Source organism: Cetorhinus maximus, chromosome 1, assembly GCF_964194155.1.
Source record: "Cetorhinus maximus chromosome 1, sCetMax3.hap1.1, whole genome shotgun sequence".
NCBI classification, from domain to species: Eukaryota; Metazoa; Chordata; class Chondrichthyes; order Lamniformes; family Cetorhinidae; genus Cetorhinus; species Cetorhinus maximus.
In genome coordinates, this window is record NC_135879.1 from 65,949,306 (window position 1) to 65,963,070 (window position 13,765).

The 13,765-nt window shown below is 42.4% G+C and overlaps 1 long non-coding RNA gene across 1 annotated transcript; it reads right to left on the reverse strand.

Moving 5' to 3' along the window:
* On the reverse strand, nt 1-7,357 carry LOC144684486 (uncharacterized). The gene is made up of 5 exons (XR_013577517.1): nt 7,228-7,357; nt 1,259-1,412; nt 774-1,089; nt 602-675; nt 1-279 (listed from the first exon to the last, which is right to left on the reverse strand). It is a non-coding gene; the product is annotated as an uncharacterized LOC144684486 (long non-coding RNA).
* Between the last annotated feature and the right edge of the window lie 6,408 nt (nt 7,358-13,765).

The window sequence follows — 13,765 nt, forward strand, 5'->3', positions numbered from 1 at the left end:
GCGTAAAAACTGTGCAAATTTTATTGTGTAAAATTCCTCATTGATCACAGGAGATAAAAACTCAGAATAAAGGTTTCAGTAAAGGGTTAACAACTTTATTCCTGGAAAAGAAGATTAACTCATGCACAGAATCAAAATGCTGATTGATTTCAGGCCACATTTGGTCACGGTTCAGATCCATTATTTTCTTCGTTATATAACTGATCAGCTTGCTTTGCTCCTTTGAGGCCTCATCCTCGCTCAACCCCTTCTCCAAACGATGAGTGAAACATGCTGCAGCTGGAGAAGGAAGAGGGAAAACATAAGCATTGATTCATTGCAACTGTTAAAAGTTAAACAAATAGCAAAAAACAATAACAAAAAAAAATGGAAAAATAACAGTGCTCACTGAGCTTCAGACCTCCCTGCAATTGAATCTGTAGGGGGAAAAAAGGAACATCTGTGTTCTGCGTGCAAGATCTGTAATACGGACTAAATTACAGTGCACATACAGACTGCATGAATGAAGATATATACACCACCCCCTGAGATAGCCATCACTTCTAAGGATGCTTTGTGTGTGAACCGGCAGTTTTTATCTGGAACATTCTGAAAATCATACCTTCCCATCTATTGAAGTGTAAAGCACAGTCATGGGCTGCAGTGTCCCCACACGTGATTGCTGTGGTCCTCGGGCTGCAATAGAAAACAAGAATAATAGTTAAGCTTGTAATGACTCCTCAGGAGTAAGATAGCTGTTGCATAAGGACTGCAATTATCTAAACGCATATTACTCTGCATGCAGGTGCTTCAAAATTGGTCCTGGAGCCTGCAGTTGAGCTGCGATAGCTCGAATTCCAACCTTTCCTGGAGGCCTTGATTGGTCCCGGAAAACTCATCCAGCTTCTGCTGGCTGAGGGCTGCCTTCTCTGCCTCCAGGCTGTGAACGGTCAGTAGTTTTTCCCGGCGCTGGACGGGTTCTGTGCAGTCCTCCAGCTGCATTGCTGCCCTGGAAGTACTAGCTTTATTACTCTTTGTTGTTAGATGTTGGGACATCACACTTCTCAGCTTCTTGTGTTGGCTGGTATATGTTCAGGCAATCTTATCCTTCTATCAGGAAAAAGAAATTAGATGTTAACAAGGTTGTTGACATTTTTGACGTGAACAGGCATACAAGTTCTGTGCACTGTGTGCTTTTAGGCACATCATTGTTCATGCAGCTCTGTGAGAATACAAAATTAGCAAAGACAATGATAAACAATGAGAGCTGCACATGTACCCTGGTCGCAGTAGCATCTTCCAATGCCCTCTTCGCTTGAAGGGCTGCGAGGGGTACATCGTCGGACTGGTGTCACTCTCTACAGTAGTGTCCTAAACCTTTGGGGTTTGTGTTCGTGTTGATTCCTTCTGCTCCTTGAAGCCTTCACAGGACTCTGCAGATGAAGAAAGAAAACCTCAACATGTCTCAAAGACACACTTAATTTGCAACAGCATGAGCACAAAGTTTCAGCTTTTTCATTGAGATTTACCTCTAAGCAAAAGGATCTGTGCCTCATAAAAGACATCATCCTGCAACCGGTTCTCCTCCCCCAAATCATGGTCAATCAAGCTGCCAATGCTCGCCTGGACTCACCTCAGCTTGTACACCTCTGCGTCATGGTGGGTCTTGGGGTTAAACTTTTTGATGTCCTCTTTAATTGACACAATCCTGCAGACTTGCTTATTGCCCAGGAATCGGATGCAAGTGAACTTTGCTGCATCAGCTACTCTTGGTTCCTGGAGATTTGGGGCAGAAATTTTCGCTCAGCGTGCGGCCGCTCGAGTGTAAAATAGTGCACTATGACGTTGGGTGTGTTCTCCGACATCATCGTGCACTCGCGCGATATTTCGCTCGGCGAGCGCAGCGGGTGCTGGAGCCGCACCCACTATTAAGAGGCCAGTTAGCTCCATTAAAAAGTCATTTGACACCGATTTTTCATTGCCCGTGCGATTTCGCGCTCAACGCATGGGCAAGCAGCCAGCCAACAATTTCAACAACCTCTTCCACGGTCGGGATAAAAAGGGTCAGCAGCATTGCCAGTGTGAGTAGTGAGGAGTTTGGTAGATAGTTTGCTGCTGGTGACTTATTGGTACTTGGCAGCTTCATCTCTGTTTGGGGCTTAATTGTTAGCATTTCCAGGCTTCATTTCAGGGCTCCTTGTTATCTCCAAGGACCCCAGAGGATTCAGATTGTGTGGACCCTTCCAGGCACTAAACAGCCTCCCCTTACCCAGGTAATGGGGATTGTGGTCTCTGCTAGAGGCGCCTCCTCTGAGGAAGAGATGGGCAGAAGGGCGAGGAGGCTAGGTGTCCCAATGCAGCTTCCAGAGGAGGGGCCTGTGGGAGGACAGGTGGAGGCACAAGGGGCACAGGGCCAGCAGGCAGTCCAAGGCAGAAGGGGCTGTAGAAGACGTCACTATCCTGCTGCCAGGGTTTACAGGCGACGATGCAACTACTTCAATATGTCAGCAGTGCAATGCCGAAGGAGGCGCCGCCTCTCAACAGAAACGGTGACTTCCATCTGTCAGGTGATTGGGCCTGAGATCAGCTCCGACTATGTGGGATGTGCATCCTATACTCCTTTATTCAACCTTTCTTCAAACACCTAGTGAATCTATTCCTAAATGCTGTCATGGTTTCTGTTCCAATCACTCACAACCCTCAGTGTAAAAATTTATCCTGCTCTCTTTCCTAAATCTCTTATATTTAATCTTATATGTATGTCCCCTCATTCAGGATCTACAATCACTAGAAACAGTGGGGAGAATTTTCTCCCTGTTGGGCGGGCCGGTTGGAAGCGGGCGCGGGCGGGCGTGGAGCCGACCGCCGCTGTGATCAGCTGCGCACTGCCATTTTACATGGGCGAGCCAATTAAGGCCCACCCAGCGTGATACACACCCGGCTCAACTCTACCTGTGCGGGCGTGGGAAGGAGGGAGAGCATGCACGCGAAAGAGCGCAGAAATCTCCCTGAGACACGGAGCTGCCTCAGGGAGATTAAATTTGGAATGAAAGCTTTTATTAAAGACAGAAAAAAAATATTTAGACATGTCCAGTCACGTGAGCTGGGACATGTTTATCAAATGTTTGAAAAATTTTCATTTAATTAATAAACCCTTCACGAAACCTTATCCCGCCCGTGTTAGAGATTTCATGAAAAATGTGAAGGCCGCCTGGGCTCTTCACCTGCCCGCCAACCTTAAGGTTGGACAGACAGCCCTGACAATTCATTTATTTAATGATTAGTGGCCTTAACAGGCCTTTGACAGTTCGGTGGGCGCACAGCCAGCTCTGGTGCACGCCCGTCGAACGGAAGATTGGAATGACGCGTGGTGACATTGGGACGCACGCCTGACATTGCCAAGCGTCATTTTACGCGTCGGCGTGCGGGACAGAAGAGAAAATCCTGGCCAGTATGTTTCTATCTGCTCTGTTCCATGATCCAATTTCATCTGACGATTCTTTGTAACTTGAGTGACCTTTTAGCAGTAAACAATTATTATTTGAAATTTGTAGTTGTTTAACTGTGTTGGGGGGAAATAAGTTCAAATCCAGAATACTAGCATGAACAAACTGTGAATGCTTAATTTGGAAAACCTTTTTCTAACTAGCACCAGTGCAGTGTCATTGTAATTTTGAGTGCTGCTCTGGTGAAACTTGATGTGGACCCAGTCACCTGCTCAGGCATGACATCAGAATCCTGTGTGGATTTTGTTGCTTATAAATGCTGAAATGTTATGAAAGTATGCATACGCTTAGCACCCCCTTAAAGTAATACCATATGTCAATATCTTAGTGTGGAGTACTTCACATGCGTAGTTGGCTACTGGGTGAGTGAACAATGAAAAGGTATATAGAAACATAAAAATAAAGAAAATAGGAGCAGGAGTAGGCCATTCGGCCCTTCGAGCCTGCTTCGCCATTCATTAAGATCATGGCTGATCATCCAACTCAATAGCCTACTCCCGCTTTCTCCCCATATCCTATTTAAGTTCCTTCATTAACAATGACAGTATACAGTTTCTCCATTTAATTATGACATTTTCTTCATCCAAATCAAATCTAACAATTCATCTATTAAACTACAGTGGTGTTGTATTGGAGAGTCAAGGTAAAGTACAATCTTTAGGTGAAATAGTCTTATTGAGTGGGGAATAATTGAACCAGGATTTACATACATAATTTAGTCTCAACTTTAAAGTCATACATTGTCTCTATGTTTATATCATTATTACAAATTTGCATATGTACTGCTGAATCTCTCCTAGGGTGGATGAAGTAAACCATAAGACCCTATGATGTAGGAGCAGAAGTAGGCCATTCTGCCCATCGAGTCTGCTCCACCATTCAATGAGATCATGGCTGATCTGACAATCCTCAACTCCACTTTCCTGCCTTTTCCCCATAACCCTCGATTCCCTTACTGATTAAAAATCTGTCTATCCCAGCCTTGAATATACTGAACAACCCAGCCTCTACAGCCCTCTGCATAAAGAATTCCACAGATTGACTACCCTCTGAGAGAAGAAATCCCTCCTCATCTCTGTTTTAAATGGGCGACCCCTTACTGTGAGATTATGCTCTCTGGTCCTAGACTCTCCCACAAGGGGAAACAACCTCTCAGCATCTGTCAAGCCCCCTAAGAATCTTAGATGTTTCAATAAGGTCGCCTCTCATTCTTCTAAACTCCAATGAGTACAGGCCCAACCGACTCAACCTGTCCTCATAAGAAAATCCCTCCATAAGACCATAAGACATAGGAGCAGAAATTAGGCCTTTCGGCCCATCGAGTCTGCTCCACCATTCAATCATGACTGATAAGTTTCTCAACCCCATTCTCCCGCCTTCTCCCCGTAACCTTTGATCCCCTTACCAATCAAGAACCTATCCATCTCGGTCTTAAATACACTCAATGACCTAGCCTCCACAGCCTTCTGTGGCAATGAATTCCATAGATTCACCACTCTCTGGCTAAAGAAGTTTCTCCTCATCTCTGTTCTAAAAGGTCTTCCCTTTACTCTGAGGCTGCGCCCTTGGGTCCTAGTCTCTCCTACTAATGGAAACATCTTCTCCACGTCCACTCTATCCAGGCCTTTCAGTATTGTATAAGTTTCTATCAGATCCCCCCTCATCCTTCTAAACTCCATCGAGTATAGACCCAGAATCCTCAAACATTCCTCCTTCCCCGGGATCAACCTAGTGAACCTTCTCTGACTGCCTCCAATGCCAGTATATCTTTCCTTAGATAAGGGTACCAAAGCTGTTCACAGTATCCTAGGAGTGGTCTTGTATAGTTAGCCTTGTATAGTTTTAGCAAGACTTACCTATTTTTATACTCCATTCCCTTTGAAATAAAGGCCAACATTCCATTTGCCTTCCCTATTACCTGCTGAACTTGTATGCTAGCTTTTTCGGATTCATGCACGAGGATCCCCAAATTCCCTCTGCACTGTAGCTTTCTTCAGTCTTTCTCTATTTAAATAATATTCAGCTCCTCTATTCTTCCTGCCAAAGTGCATAACCTCACACTTTCCCACATTATATTCCAACTGCCACGTTTTTGCCCACTCACTTAACCTGCCTATATCCCTCTGTAGACTCTTTGTGTCACCCTCACCACTTGCCTTCCCACCTATTTTTGTGTCATCCGCAAACTTGGCGATTGTACATTAATTTCCCTCATCCAAGTCATTAATATATATTGTAAATAATTGTGGCCCCAGCACCGATCCCTGTGGCACTCCACTAGTTACAGGTTGCCATCCTGAAAATGCCCCCCTTATCCCAACTCTCTGTCTTCTATTAGTTAGCCAATCCTCTATTCATGCTAATATACTACCCCCAACACCATGGGCTCTTATTAAGAAGCCTTATGTGTGGTACCTTATCAACGCCTTTTGGAAATCCAAATATATTACATCTACTGGCTCCCCTTTATTTATCTTGCTTGTTACCACCTTAAAGAATTCTAATAAATTTGTCAGGCATGATTTCCCCTTCATGAAGCTATGCTGACTCTGCTTGATTAGATGATGCATTTCTAAATGCTCTGCCATTATATCCTGTATAATAGACTCCAATATTTTGGTAAGATGAGGCCTGATATAAATCAATTTTTTTTATTGCATAGCAGGGTGAACATATAGAACAACATCAACTGCTTTCACTTATATGACACTCTTAAGATAGGAAAATATCCCAGGGTCCATCAGAAATATAATGAGATAAAAATTGACACTGAGCCAGAGACTGAGGTATTAGGAGGGCTGACTAATGGCTTGGTCAAGGAAGTAGGTTTTAAGGAGTGCCTCAAAAGAGAGAGATAGAGCATTGACAGGTGATTGACCTAAACAAAATGACTACTAATTGTTCCTCGAGCATTTCTGACTACTTATTATTGGTGAGAGCCATCACAGCTTTCTCTATGAAAACCTGTTAGCATAACATTGGATTTCCTGCAGACTTCCGTGAATTCCTGTAAATTTAATCCCAATAGCCAAGTTTAGCTCGAAACTAGTATTTATAACCTAGGTTACAAGGTCAGAACTACTGCTTATAACAAAGGTTACATGGTCAGAAATCCCAAACTATGACATCAATACTTTGATTTGACATTATCATTTAAAGTTAAATAGCAACACTTACAGCAATTTTGGTAGTAAAGTTTGTTGAAGTATTGAAATTCTCTACAGTACAGGCAGGCTAAGGGCATGGGAAATATATGACTGAGATACATTGCCACCACTGGCAGAAGAGTATAATTATAGCATGACAAGTTTATGTAAGCAGTTTCCATTATAACTATGGGCATGGGAATTTATAATGGAAAGATTGACAGGCAGACTTAAGATCTTTAATATATGATATTGGAGATAATTATAAAATAGTAAAATGTCTGTTGAGAACAGCTGACAGTTTTCTTGTTCACCTTCCATCACATTTCCTCTTGGCTATGTTTATTGTTTTCCTCCTCAATGGTGAAGTCTTTTTCTTCTTCTTAACGGCTTACTTCACATTCGCTTGTCATATTCTACAAAAACATTTTTAGCCAGAAGCATTTTCTGTCCAATCGTATTACAGTGAAAAATTCACTTTGAAGATGAGGAAATTTGCAACTGCTACGATGGTTTCTCAGACATCACACTATATATTCCTAATTGTTTTAAAAACACATTATATTTGATAATTTACAAATCAATCACAAACTTACCCATAAATTACCATTTCTCATCCTTCAATCGCCACTGTTCAAAATTAATAGTCTCAGCTCTGGCTACATCGGGCCTTGCTGGCAGATAGCATCACATATGTCCACACATCTTTACTCCAGGATCAGGCTGAATACCAACAATGTATTCATAACAGGCATACTGATGATGCACCTCTCCCAGGCCTCTCCACAGCTGGCTCTGTCTGGCTATTTCATACCCTCCTGCTTGCTTTCTCCAGTGGCTCACTGTTATCATCTAAAAGAGAATAACCAGGATAGAGAAGGACAAAAATTAGAAAAAAAACAGGAGAGTAACAAAAAGAGAGTAGTAGGATAGAAAGAGTAACAGATACACGGGAAAGAGTATTGAGAGAAAAAATAACAAAGATTCAGGGAAAGATGGAGAGGAAAGGAGAGAGTGGCATAAACATTTAGAGCTGCTCAATCTCTTAAAGCATACATGAATACTGGATATCTCTAAGATGGATACACAAGCTGCAATACGTCTAACTCTCAACCCCCAAAATTTTCAATGTCCTGAAAACATATCTAAATTAATGCTGCGTCCTTGCTTCACTTTTCAACAATGGTGGTTTACTCAGCCAAAATCCTGTTCACCGCATAACCACACCACAGTTAAATGCTCTGAAAGTGCCTAATTGTTCCTCCCATTTAGCAGTGTGTTAAACAGTGTATTTTTATTTTGCCAGTACCAATATTCTTTAACTCCTTTTCGATCACATTAACTACCAGGACTTAGTTGTTTTTTTTTCCTCTTTGTAAAAGAACATTTACAGTACTTTTTGAATTCTTAAACACTTAAGAACATTTGGTTTTCCAGGGCAAATGTATTGTGCAGCAAATTATTTGAAACTAGACAGTGTTATTATCCTGGCAACTTTGCGCACATGTTGAATGAAGCTATCAGCGTCTGTAACAACAATTGTGGTCTCATTCACCCTTCTCCCATGTCATCACTTTAATAATGATTAATGCAAACACTAAAATAAAAATAAAAAGATATCTACAAAAAAAGTATGATTATACAGCAAAACAAATGATTGGATTTTCCACTGGCCTCAACCCCAATTTTCTGTGACTGATTGGGCAGGAGGCAGCTGGAAATGAGAGAAGCAGCAAATAAGAGAAGCAAAGGGGGAGTATGAAAAGAGGTTGGCAGCTAACAATAAAGGGAATCCTAAAGTCTTCTATAGGCATATAAATAGCAAAAGGGTGGTAAAAGGAGGAGTACGGCTGATTAAAGACCAAAAAGGGATTTATGTGTGGAGGCAGGGAGTCAGGGAATAGCTGAGTATTAAATGAATACTTTGCATCTGTCTTTACCAAGGAAGAAGATGCTACCCAGGTCATGGTGAAAGAGGAGGTAATTAATACACTAGAAGGATTTAAATTAATAAGGAGAAATTAAATAGGCTGTCTATACCTATAGTTGATAAAGCACCAGGACCAGATGAGATGTATCCAAGGATACTGAGGAAAATGAGGGTGGAAATTGCGGAGACACTGGCCATAATTTTCCAGTCCTCTCTAGATCGGGGTGGGTTACAGAAGACTGGAGAATTGAAAATGTTAAAAAAAAGGTGTAAAGATAAGCCCAGCAACTACTGGGCAGTCAGTTTAACCTCGGTGATGGGGAAACTTCGAGAAACAATAATTCAGGACAAAATTAATAGTCGCATGACAAATGTGGGTTAATTAAGAAAAGCCAGCATGGATTTGTTAAGGGAAAACCATGTTTAACTAACTTGCTGGAGTTTTTTGAAGAGATAGCAGAGAGGGTTGATGACGACAATGCTGTTGATGTGGTGTACATGGACTTCCAAAAGGCATTTGATACAGTGCTGCACAGCAGGCTTGTGAACAAAGTTATAACTCATGGAATAAAAGGGAAAGTAGCAACATGAGTACCAAATTGGCTGAGTGACAGAAAACAGAGAGTAGTGGCTAATCAATGTTTTTCATGTTGGAGGAAGGGTTGTAGTGGTGTTCCCCAGTGGTCAGTGTTGGGACCTTTGCTCTTCCTGATATATAATAATGAGCTGGACCTTGGTGTACAGGGCACAATTTCAAAATTTACGGATATTAAGAAACTTGGAAGCATTATGAACTGTGTGGAAGATAGTGTAAAACTTCGAATCAATGTAGACAAGTTGGTGGAATGGGCAGACAAGTTGCAGATGAAGTTGAAGGCAGAGAAATGTGAAATAATTAATTTTGAAGAACAATATGAAATAAAGGATACAACTCTGAAGGGAACAGAGGGATCTGAGTGTATGTATGCATAAGTCATTGAAGAAGGCAGAAAAGGTTGAACGAGTGGTTAATAAAGTATATAGTATCCTAGACTTTATTAATAGGGGCATAGGGTGCAAGAACAAAGAGGTTATGTTGACCTTGTATAAGACACTAGTTCGGCCTCAGCTGGTGTGTTGCATCCAGTTCTGGGCACTGTACTTTAGGGAAAATATGAAGCATTTCGGGGAGTGCAAAAAAGATTCGCGAGAATGGTTCCAGGGATGAGGAGTTCAGTCATGAAGATAAATTGGAGAAGTTAGGACTGTTTTCCTGGGAGAAGAGAAGGCTGAGAAGATTTGGTAGAGGTATTCAAAATCATGACGGGTCTGGATATAGTTGATAGGGAGAAAATGTTCCCACATGTGAAAGGATTGAGAACAAGAGGGCACAGATTTAAAGGAATTGGAAAAAGAAGCAAAAGTGATATTAGAAAAAACTTATTCACACAGCGAATGGTTAGGATCTGGAATACATTGCCTGAGAGTGTGGGGGAGGCAGGTTCAATTGAGGTATTCCAAAGGGAGAAGACAGTTATCTGAAAAGGAAGAATGTGCAGGGTTACGGGGAGAACACAAAGGAATGGCACTGGGTGAATTATTCATTCAGAGAGCTGGTGTAGACATGACGGGCTGAATGGCCTCCTGCTGCTCTACAACAATTCTGTGATTCTGTGAAAGATACATTATGCCAAATTGTCATCCACTTATGTGACTGCCCCATTTATTTTTATTCATTCATGGGATGTGGGTATCACTGGCTAGGCCAGATTTATTGCCTATGCCTAATTGCTCTTGAGAAGTTGGTGGTGAGCTGCCATCTTGAACCACTGCAGTTCATGTGGTGTAGGTACAGGTGCTGTTAGAAAGGGAATTCCGGGATTTTGACCCCATGACAGTGAAGGAATGGTGATATGTATATTCCAAGTCAGGATGGTGAGTGGCTTGGGGGTGGGGAACTTGCAACTGGTGGTGTTCCCATGCATCTGCTGCCCTTGTCCTTCTAGGTGGTAGTGGTCGCAGTTTGGGAGATGCTGTCGAAGAAGCCTTGGTGAGTTGCTGCAGGGCCCCATTATGTAGATGGTACACACTGCTGCCACTGTGCATCGGTGGTGGAGGGAGTCAATGTTTAAGAAGGTGGATGAGGTGCCAATCAAGCAGGCTTACTTGTCCTGGACGGTGTCAAACTTCTTGAGTGTTGTTGGAGCTGCACTCATCCAGGAAAGTGGAGACTATTCCATCACACTCCTAACTTGTACCTTGTGGATGGTGGACAGGCTTTGGGGAGTCAGAAGGTGAGTTACTCGTTGCAGAATTCCCAGCCTCTGACCTGCTCTTGTAGCAGCAGTATATATATATATGGCTAGTCCAGTTCAGTTTCTTAGAACCATAGAAAAGTTACGGCGCAGAAAGAGGCCATTCAGCCCATCGTGTCTGCACCAGCCAAAAAGAGAAAAAAGAAACAAGTCGCTCATTTTAATCCCACTTTCTAACACCTGCTCCATAGCCTTGCAGGCTGCAGCACTTCAGATGCAGATCCAGGTATCTTTTAAATGAGTTGGGCATTACAGCCTCAACCACCAACTTAGGCTGTGAATTCCAGATGCCCACCACCCTCTGGGTGAAAAAGCTTTTCCTCATGACCCCTCTAATCCTTCTACCAATCACCTTAAATTTATGCCCCCTGGTAATTGACCCCATAGCTAGGGGAAACAAGTTTTTCCTATCTACCCTATCTAGACCCCTCATAATTTTGTACAACTCAATTAGGTCACCCCTTAGCCTCCTCAGTTTTGAAGAAAACGACCCTAGCCTATCCAATCTCTCCTCAGAGCTGCAATTTTCAAGTCCTGGCAACATTCTTGTTAATCTCCTCTGCACTCTCTCCAAAGCAATTATGTTCTTCCTATAATGTGGTGACCAGAACTGTGCACAAAATTACAGCTGTGGCCTAACCAGCGTTTTATACAGTTCCATCATTACATCCCTGCTTTTATATTCAATACCTCGCCCAATAAAGGAAAGCATTCTATATGCTTTCTTGATCATCTTGTCCACCTGACATGCCATCTTCAAGGACCTGTGGACATGATTCCAAGGTCTCTCACTTCCTCAACCCCTCTCAATAACTTCCTGTTTATTGAGTATTCCCTTGCTTTGTTTATCCTCCCCAAATGCATTACCCCACACTTTTCATGATCAAATTCCATTTTCTGCTTCTCTGCCCACTCAACCAAACCATTGATATCATTCTGGAGTCAACAGCTATCCTCTTCACTATCAACTACAAGGCCGATTTTTGTGTCATCTGCAAATTACCTAATCATGCCTCCCATATTTAAGTCTAAATCATTAATAAAGACAAAAAACAGCAAGGGCCCCAACACTGAGCCCTGTGGAACACCACTGAAAACCGGTTTCAATTTTCAAAAATATCCATCGACCATTCCTCTCAATTGTAACCCCCAGGATATTGATCCCGGAGGATAAGCCATGGTAATGACATTAATGTCAAGGGGAGATGGTTGGATTTTGTCTTGTTGGAAATGATCATTGCCTGGCAGTGTGTGGTGTTACTGTTACTTGCCACTTATCAGCCCAAGCCTGAATGTTGTTCAGGTCTTGTTGCATATGGACACGGATTGCTTCAGTATCTGAGGAGTTGCGAATGGTGCTGAACATTATGCAATCGCCAGTGAACATCTTGCCAGTGAACATCCCCACTTCTGACCTTATGATGGAGGGAAGGTCATCGATGAAGCAGCTGAAGATGGTTGGGCCTAGGACGCTACCCTGAGGAACTCCTGCAGTGATGTCCTGGGACTAGGATGATTGATCTCTAGCAACCGCAATCATCATCCTTTGTGGTAGGTATGACTCTAACCAATGGAATGTTTTTGAACTCACCCAAAGAGACAGCAGATGCAGCAGGAAAGCTATGAAAACTAAACAAATGCACCTATGGCCTGAATGATGTTTCCAGGGCCTGATATTTTTAGGTGACATCTGTTTTGCTGTACATAGGTTGTGTTCAACTATAATCAGATTCTGCAATGTTTTATTGGCATCATAAATTAAAACTTTCAGGCATCTTCATGATGTATGTTGATGGTTCCTTATGAGGTGCTACTGTGGAATTTGAGAAATGTGTTTTTAATAAGGTTGGAGCAAAATCTAAAATTGTGCATCAGGCTTGTGGGACTTTTAAATACATTGGTGTAGATATTAAGCAAAGTAGGTCTGGAATAATTTTAAATCTGAAATCCTATTTAGAACATGTTACTCCCATCCTGCTTAATTATACTGGGTCACCACAGAAAGATGATGTTATATCTAAAGGAGAAACAAAACAATCGCAAAGCTTGATTGGTCAGTTGAACTGATGGGGCACTTCGCCTAGACCAGATGCTCGTTTTGATGTATTAGAGTTAAGTACTACGAAATTGTCAAAGATGGCAGAGCAGGCTGAGAAAAACATACAAGTCCTGGGAAATAGAGGCATAGTGTACAAAAGCAAGGAAGGAAGTTATGATGAACCTGTGTAAAACTCTGGTTCAGAAGTAGCAGCAGCAGCAACAACTTATATTTACATAACACCTTTTAATGTAACGAAACATCCCAAGGCACTTCACAGGAGCATTGTAAACAAAGTATAACACCGAGTTACATAAGTAGATATTAGGTTAGATGACCAAAGAGGTAGGTTTGAAAAAATGTCTTAAAGGAAGAAAGTGAGGTAGAGAGGCAGGGAGGGAATTCCAAAGCTTGGGGCATAGGCAACTGAAGGAATGGCCACCAATGGGGGAGCAATTACAATTGGGAATGCACAAAGAGGCCAGAAGTAGAGGAGTGTAGCTATCTCAGAGAGTTGTGGAGTTGGCGGATATTACAGAGATAGGGAGGGATGAGGCCAAGGAAGAATTTGAAAACAAGGATAAGATTTTTAAAATCAAGGTATTGTTTGACTGGGAGCCATTTTAGCCCTGTGTGCGAGAATGATAGGGGGAACGGGAACCGTGGTGAGTTAAAACACGGGCAGCTGAGTTTTGGATGGCCTCAAGTTAATGGAGGGTAGACGGTGGGAGACCAGCCAGGCATGCATTAGAATAGTTGAGCCTAGAGGTAATGAAGGCACGAATGAGGGTTTCAGCAGCAGATGAGCTGAAATGTGCGAAGTCAAGCAATGTTTTGGAGGTGGAAATAGACAGTCTTAGTGATGGCACAAG